Source organism: Salvelinus sp. IW2-2015, linkage group LG4q.1:29 (assembly GCF_002910315.2).
Source record: "Salvelinus sp. IW2-2015 linkage group LG4q.1:29, ASM291031v2, whole genome shotgun sequence".
Classification (NCBI taxonomy): domain Eukaryota; kingdom Metazoa; phylum Chordata; class Actinopteri; order Salmoniformes; family Salmonidae; genus Salvelinus; species Salvelinus sp. IW2-2015.
The window spans coordinates 7,443,987-7,452,081 of NC_036842.1; the positions used below are offsets into that span (position 1 = coordinate 7,443,987).

The window sequence follows — 8,095 nt, forward strand, 5'->3', positions numbered from 1 at the left end:
GGGGGGGGGGGTTGCTGTGGGGTGAGAGGCAGTTTGGTTGTCAGTGACGTTCTCAAAGTTATTACTCGTATAACTTAGCTCGACACTTTGTATCCGCCCCCCCCTGTGTGGCCGCGAAACGAATGTCTTCCCTGTTTCACGCTGAGATCTGACCTCTGTGACGTCATCGCCCTTTCAGAACCAACGGTATCTCCTGCCCTTCCCGGTGACTCCGACGTTCCGCGAGTCCGTTAGAAACGACCGCTCAAATATTTCACTTACGTGAGTCCGTTCAAAAAACAAACCCCCCAAAAAACGTATTTTATGTTAATCCACAGGAGCAAACATGTTCCCAAACTGCCGCCATTCTGTCCTTTCCTTTCAGTGCAAGCAACAGTCCAACTTTTCCGCTGGGCTGTTTGTTCCTATTAGAACCCACTACAGCTGTAGGGTAAGAGGACTGGTGGAAAGAGAGACCAGTTGAGTAGCAGGACACAAACATGTCACGCAACCGTCAAGTGTAACAGTGACTGTAAAGTGCTACATATCTTTTAGTTGTTCTCTTTAGTCTTTCATGGCACTAAAGCAGGGCCTGCTCTGCTCTGTGTGTCTCTACAGGGTAACCGTGTGTGTCTCTACAGGGTAACCGTGTGTGTCTCTACAGGGTAACCGTGTGTGTCTCTACAGGGTAACCGTGTCCCAAAGACGCCCCCTTACAGTACATCAACTCCGAAAGCAAACACTATCAAGTCATAGATCCTTTAATTGTTTCTATGGCTACATGGGTCCAACCAGCAAGCTCTAAACTATAGACAACTCTTTGCCAGACAGCTGGCTGAGTAAAACAGACCTGACTGTCAGAATCCATAACCCTACTAGTTGAAAGACTACATTCTAGTGCTGTGGACGCAGCCCAGCACAGAGCAGCACAGCTGAGCCAGGCTGTGGAGGAATGCTCTCCTTTCAGAAATGGCTGTCTTTCATGCTGATCTAAAACCACAATTATGAGCTTAAGAGCCAAAATGACAGGGTTTGATTTGGGGCCCGTAGTAATCTGCTGTCAGATATTTCTTTCAATGAAACAAAATAAACTCTCTTGATCTCGGCTAATGGTTTTAGGGTTTTATCTTCTTAATCAGGGGTTAAGGGGTTGTTATTCTTCTTAGTCAGGGGTTAAGGGTGTTATCTTCTTTAGTACAGGCGGTTAAAGGGTGTTATCTAGTCTTAGTCAGGGGTTTAAGGGTGTTATCTTCTTTAGTTCAGGGGTTTAAGGGTGTTATCTTCTTAGTCAGGGGTTAGGGTGTTATCTCTTAATCAGGCGGTTAAGGTGTTATCTTTAATTCAGGGGTTAAGGGTGTTATCTTCTTAGTCAAAGGGGTTAAGGGTGTTATCTTCTTAGTCAGGGGTTAAGGTGTTATCTTCTTAGTCAAGGGTTTTCCTATAATCGTCATTACTGCGGTACATATACAGCTTCTAGCGTCCATCAAGTAAAAAAAAGACTTATAAATCGACAAAAAAAAAAAAAAAAAAAAAAAAAAAAAAGACTTACTGTCCTGTAGGGTTTCTTCCTATTTCATGTTCATCCCAAAAAATGTAAAGCGCCTTGAGTTGGCTAAACGCACTTTGTCCTTGGATAGTAAACCCGGTGCTTTGGTCAATGACATGAAATAGAGCCTTCACTATTTCGTGTTAGCGCTTGTATATAATTAACACCAAGCACACATATACAACACCATAAAAAATCCACAAAAGAAATGTTAATTGGACAGAAAATCTAAATTTTGCAACGGCCATCTTAGTCTCCTGGAATTGATAACCTGTGGTACAGTCATACGCACAGGATTCTGTATGAATGGTCTTAAGATCCCTCCCAATGTGTTCTCCAAACTCATAAAACATTTTTTAAGGCTCAGTTCCGTTAATCCTCAACATAAAATTATATTGAAAACAAGATGTCAATCATTTTGACTCCTACCTTTTTGATAAAAAATAGATTACTTGTTAAACAAAATCTCTGTCTCTGAGCAATTTGTATTAGTATAAAATAAATATAATTCACAAAAAGTACGAGCTAATTCTACAATTTAGAACCTCAGTTATTTGGAATTTATTTGCTTATTAACAAGTCATTTTTTTGTTCATCTTTATCAAGCGGTGTCAATAATTTTCGACCCCACTGTACATGTGTCAATCATTAATAATAATATTACTTTGTATTTTTTTTTAAACGAGCACCTTATTACTGCATACGCACCAAAAACGCTGTTGGGTTTGATAAGTGGCATTAAATCACTCATAGCGATAGGGGTGAAAATTGGCTAGGTTGTATGCACTGCTTAAAACTAACACAATAAAAAACCACACGAAATTCTAAATTATTGTTACCATCCCTGGTTACGAGACAAACCTACTGAAGACAGATCAGCCTACATTTTCGAGTGATGCATTTTGATTTGGGGTCCCAAAACGAAAAAAGAGAAGGAAATTGCAATCACTGACATTTGTCAATTACTAATATCGATATTGCGTTGAAATTCATTCAGAACAAGATGGGTTGGAGGCAGTTTGCACATCCTGTTTCAAAATCTAACACTACTGACCAAAACACACGCGAATCTGGGAATAAAATGTATAATCACCGCTTAGAGGACACCTTGTAGAAGACAGCCAGCTACATTTTTTGGATTGTTGATTTTGTTTCAAGTGGGTGCCAACGCGAAAGGAGTAAACGCAACACTATTTTGTTAATCACTTATATCGATATCACATTGAAATCAATAGAGACGAGGGCAAACATTTGGGTTGTATGCGCTGTTTAAACTAACACTATTTCAAAGGACACACGGAATCTGAGAATCATTTTTTATATCAGGTGGTTAGAAAGAAATTTTGCTTTGAAGGCAGTGGTCAAGTTACATTTGAATCTCAGATGGAGAATCTGGGAGGCTGTTGAAAATTTTGGAAGGAACAAAGCAGTTGGCTTTTTGTTATTTAACTTCAATGAATCACACCCGACATAAGGGAATATCAACCACTGACTAGGGTTGGCTGTTATTTGAGAGAATAGTTGATTCTCAAAAATCTGTGTTATTGGTGTTAGGCCAGGCGACATTTATAGAGAACCACCCTTGATCTTACGTGCCAATTTGATTCGAAAAATGGACAGGAAGACTTACATAAGTCTGCAACCCCTGCTGACAAAGTCAGCAGTACAAAACAAATGTACTATCTGTTTTAAGCATTTCATCTTGTTCATCAGCTGACTATAAACTTTATACTAACAATCACCAATCTGAGGTGTAAAATGATGTTTAAATCCTCCCCAAACCGATATTGGTCAAAACATGAGCTTGTGTAATATATCTATACTTCCACATCAAGAAAAGTAACGTAATTATTTAAACGTATTAAATATGGCCAAAAATATGATATATTTTAATTTAAAGGAATAATAGGTGACAGATTGTACAATAATCACATATATTCCCACTAGAATTAACCATTTAAGAGTGGAAAAAATAGTATGCACAATTTTAACCGGCGCTCAAGAAAAGTTCCCATTTAAGGTTGGACTGTTACAGCCCTCTCTACATTGAGAGGATGGTTGGCCAAAAATCAAACATTGTCCGACTCAGTCTAACCAATTAAACGTCAACTCCGGCCTCTCTCAAATTCAAACCAGAAATGGGGTGGGTCAGTACTTAGGCTGCGGTCGTGATGAACTTTTGAACTCTAGCATCTCCTGGCTTCCACGCATAGCCTACAAAGCCACTGCCATGCAGTACCATGGATCATCTACATTTTAAAAAGTCTAATAAAATCTATTTAATTAGTCTACACCATGTCACAATAAAATCCATTATTATTTTAGACAGGTATAAATAAATATGATTGGAAGAAAAATGTGCCTATTCTCATGTAACAAATATAGATATTCTGAGTTGTCCTTAACGCTAGCTACGCTGACTCTGGCTACTGCCATATGGCTGTGGGCTACACTAGTTAATTTAGCAGACAAGATTTGCGCAGAATTAACCGTGGCATTATTGTATAGTATTTTATTGTTATGAAGAATACATAAACATAGCTAAATAAAATAGAAGGATAATTTTCTCCAAAAGGATCAGAGGAAATGCATACACGCGGACTATTCTGTGTTAACAAAAGAAACTCACACAACATATAATAATATAACGCTACATTAGGATTGTGACAACCAAACGTTAGGCTATATGTTTAGATGTGTTATTACATTTCTAGGCTGCATAATCGACTTTGAAAAAAGTTGCAAATGAAAAACATGAGCTTCTGCTTCTTGTGCAGGCTGCACACCACTTGATAATATTCTCACCCATTAGACTATGTCTTAATTTAAGCTGATCTTTAAATATAGTCTATGGGTGAAATTATTTCTTTATTTCGAACGGCCCACAACAAAAAAAAACGTTATCCAAAAAAAACGTCCATCCATTTAATCTGAAATAGGAACTGGAGGTTCCGTGCAGTTACGTTTTGAATATGCAAGCTTAGGCAGCACATCCATAAGGCTAGGGAAACTTTTCCTAAAGTAAAATTGAATTATATTGCCGAAATTATATAGCGTATTAGCCTTACTCCTGTCTATAAAACAAAAATAATAAAATAATTAAAAATAGGCGATGACATAAAAAGGCATGATTTGGGCCACAGAGGTCATTAGCTCATTTTTCAAAAAATATCGTGGATTAGTTTTAAATTTACTTGCCTACAGTCGGAAGGAAAAAGGCAGCGCTCGCCCAATTTGGCAATTATTGTTGATTGATAACTGTCTGTTATTGCTGTAAAGAAAAAGCACAATTGAAAAGGACTAATCTGTCTTAAGTTACAAAATTCTCAATTAATTGAGCAAAACAACAGTATAGCCTATCTTATTCGCACCGGCAGAGAGCATCTTGTAATATCCCCCAGTGAGTGCGAATGCGGCAAAATCATATTATCATTATCATCGTTTTTACAATAATTTTGGTCCACCAGTCTTTAGATGGATCGTCATATTCTATGCGAATGTGTTTATAAAGACATCATTCTTTCCCATGCAAAAGAAAGACAGAAACATAATCGGGAATTAGCCTAGGCCTCCTCTATGCTATAGTTGCTCAGCTATGCAGTGAACAGTCTTTTTTGCGAACCAGTTGATTGAGTTATATTTTGTTAGCCTAAAATTAGACTATTCTAATCTAACTCATCACTTATGATTAGTAGGGCAATCTTACACAAGTTTTGCAAAATGTGATGATGCCATGGAATGCTTTCTTATAAAGGTGCATTTTGTATAGGTGAAAATGTGCCTCCCCCCAACTTGAGACTCACGCGCTTTGTATGCCATGTTGTAAAGGATTATTGTGCTTAATTAAGAATTTAGCAACATTAAGAATTGAGTAGTAAAAATTATAGCAGTCACATGAAAGCTAGGATCCTCTTTTAAACTAGTGCCATCAAAACTCTGTATTCACATGCGATTGCGCAAATGACACATCTTTTCAATGTGCTCTTCACTAACCGGTTCCAGGGGTCCTACATTTGGAGTTATTTGGCCACTTAGTTGTGATACAAACCTCATCAAAACGATTAGGCCTATGGGCTTAGGTTACATGATGTTGTCGGGGACTGTACTTAGAAAAAAAGTTGCGCAAAAAATTACGTATGTGCTGTTTCTTGCCTTTAACATTCACAATGCTGGGCATCATTCACAAGTATAATACATAATTCACAAGTGATAATATTTGTCACCATCAGACTGTTCTTTAAATTTAATCTTTCTTTAACATATACTAAATAATTATAACAGTGCATTTTGGAAAAGTATTCAGACCCCTGACTTTTTTTCACTTTGTACATTACAGCCTGATTCAAAAATGGTTAAAATTAGTTTCCCCCTCTCAATCTACACACACTTACCCATGAATGACATGCAAACAAATAGGTTTATAGAAATGTTGGAATAGTATGAAAAATAAAAAAACAGAAATCCATTTCAGCCACAAGATCATTATGAGGTGGGCACTGTTAATGGGGCGATTAGGCCTGGCTTCGGCAGTCAGCGTTCCTTAACATCCAAAGTGTTCATGGGTTGAGGTCAGGGCACTGGCAGGCCAGTCAAGTGTGTCCACACCCTCAAATCTCGACAAACCACTTTCTGGATGAGACCTGCTTTGCGCACAAAGGCATTGTCAGTACGAAACCAGGAAAGGGCCTTTCCCCAAACTGTTGCCAACAAAGTGGAAGCACAGAATAATCTAGAATGTACATTGTATGCTGTAGTGTTAAAAGATTTTCCCTCGCCTGGAACGAAACAGGCCTAGCCCAAAACGCATGAAAAAGCCCAGACCATTTATTCCTCCTCCACAAACGTTACAGTTAGGCACTAGTGCATTGGGGCAGTAGCGTTCTCTGACATCCTCCAAACCCAGATTCTCCATCGGACTGCCAGATGGTGAAGCGTTGATTATCACTCCAGAGAACGCGTTTCACTGCTCCAGTAGGTCCAATGGCGGCGAGGCTTTACCCCACTCCAGCCGCCGCGCAGGTGATCTTAGGCTGTTGTGCGGCTGCACGTGCCATGAAAACACATCTTCATGAAGCTCCCGACGAACAGTTCTTGTGCTGACATTGCTTCCAGAGGCAGTTTGGAACTGAGGGTTGTGTGTTGTGTGAGTGGTCGGACAGATGATTTCTTACGCACTACGCGCTCAGCACCATACTAAGCTGGTCCCGGTTCTGTGAGTTGTGTGGCCTGACCACTTCGCAGCTGAGCTATTGTTTGCTCCTAGTACGTTCCCACTTCAAAATAACAGCACTTACAGTGTTGAACAGGGAAGCTCTAGCAGACGCAGAAATTTGACGACTGACTTGTTGGAAAGATGAATTCCTATGACTGTGCACATTGAAAGTCCACGTGAGCTCTTCAGTAAGGCCATGCTTTACTACCAATGTTTGTCTATGTAGATGAATGGCTGTGTGCTCGATTTTTAAACACCTGTCAGCAAACGGGTGTGAACTGAAAAAGCCAAATGCCACAAAGTATGAAGGTGTACTTGGGAATGTTACACTCCAATTGTTTGAGACACTGAGCGCAAATTTTTTGTCTTGTGAGTGAAAACGTTGAACATTGTTGAGAATTTTTGCACAGTGAACGCTGAGCTGTACCCTTACAGTGTTTTAGACCAGTAGCCAATTATATATATATTATAGTTGTACTTTTAAGCCATGTTCTCCCCAATTTCGTGTCTCATCGCGAAACTCCACTTATGTACTCGGGGAGGAGTGGGAAGACCGAGAGCCATGCGTCCTCCGAAACATGACCCTGTCCAAGCTACAACTGTGCTTCTGACAACACTGCTTGCTTACCCGGGAAGCCAGCCGCACCAATGTGTCGAAGGAACATCCCATCCAGCTGGCGACCGAAGTGAGCCTTGCAGGCCCGGCCCGCCACAAGGAGTTCATTTAGAGCGCGTGGGACAAGGAAAAATCCCAGCCGGTGAAACCCTCCCTTAACCGTACGTATGCTGGGGCCAATTGTACGCCGCCTCATGGGTTCCATATATGGTCATCGGCCTGCTGTACACCGCCTGGGATCGGAACCCGGGGGTTGTAAGTGACAACCTCAGCACTGAGGGGCATTAGACGCTGAACACTTCAGAAGGCCCTTATTGTTGCCTATTTTTTTATTTCCGAGCATAATGTAGGCCTAACCAACAAAAAACCAATCTAAGCAAATCCCATAACAATTTCACATGGAAATAGGGATAATTTACTATGATATAGCCTACATTAACTATACTGTATGCTGGTGTTCAATGCAGGCCTACATGCATTTAAAAAAATGTTTTTACATTATGATGGCTTGACATTAAATAATGATTTACTTGTTCTGTAACTTTGGTCTGTAACACCGATGTGCAATAGGTGACTGTAAATTGTAGCAGAACTCCCCATTGTTGACCTATACCATTCTACTAACTGGCTAATAACTCCTAACTTTATGCAAAGAATATCAACAAATTGCACTCTGATTGTCACGTTTCCTGACCTGTTTTTCTCTTTTTTCCCTTGTATTTATTAGTTGGTCAGGGCGTGC

General features: G+C 39.9%; 1 protein-coding gene across 1 annotated transcript in view; it reads right to left on the bottom strand.

Moving 5' to 3' along the window:
- Nucleotides 1–8,095, bottom strand: part of LOC111962822 (A disintegrin and metalloproteinase with thrombospondin motifs 6) — a 100,200-nt gene that overhangs the window by 48,831 nt on the left and 43,274 nt on the right.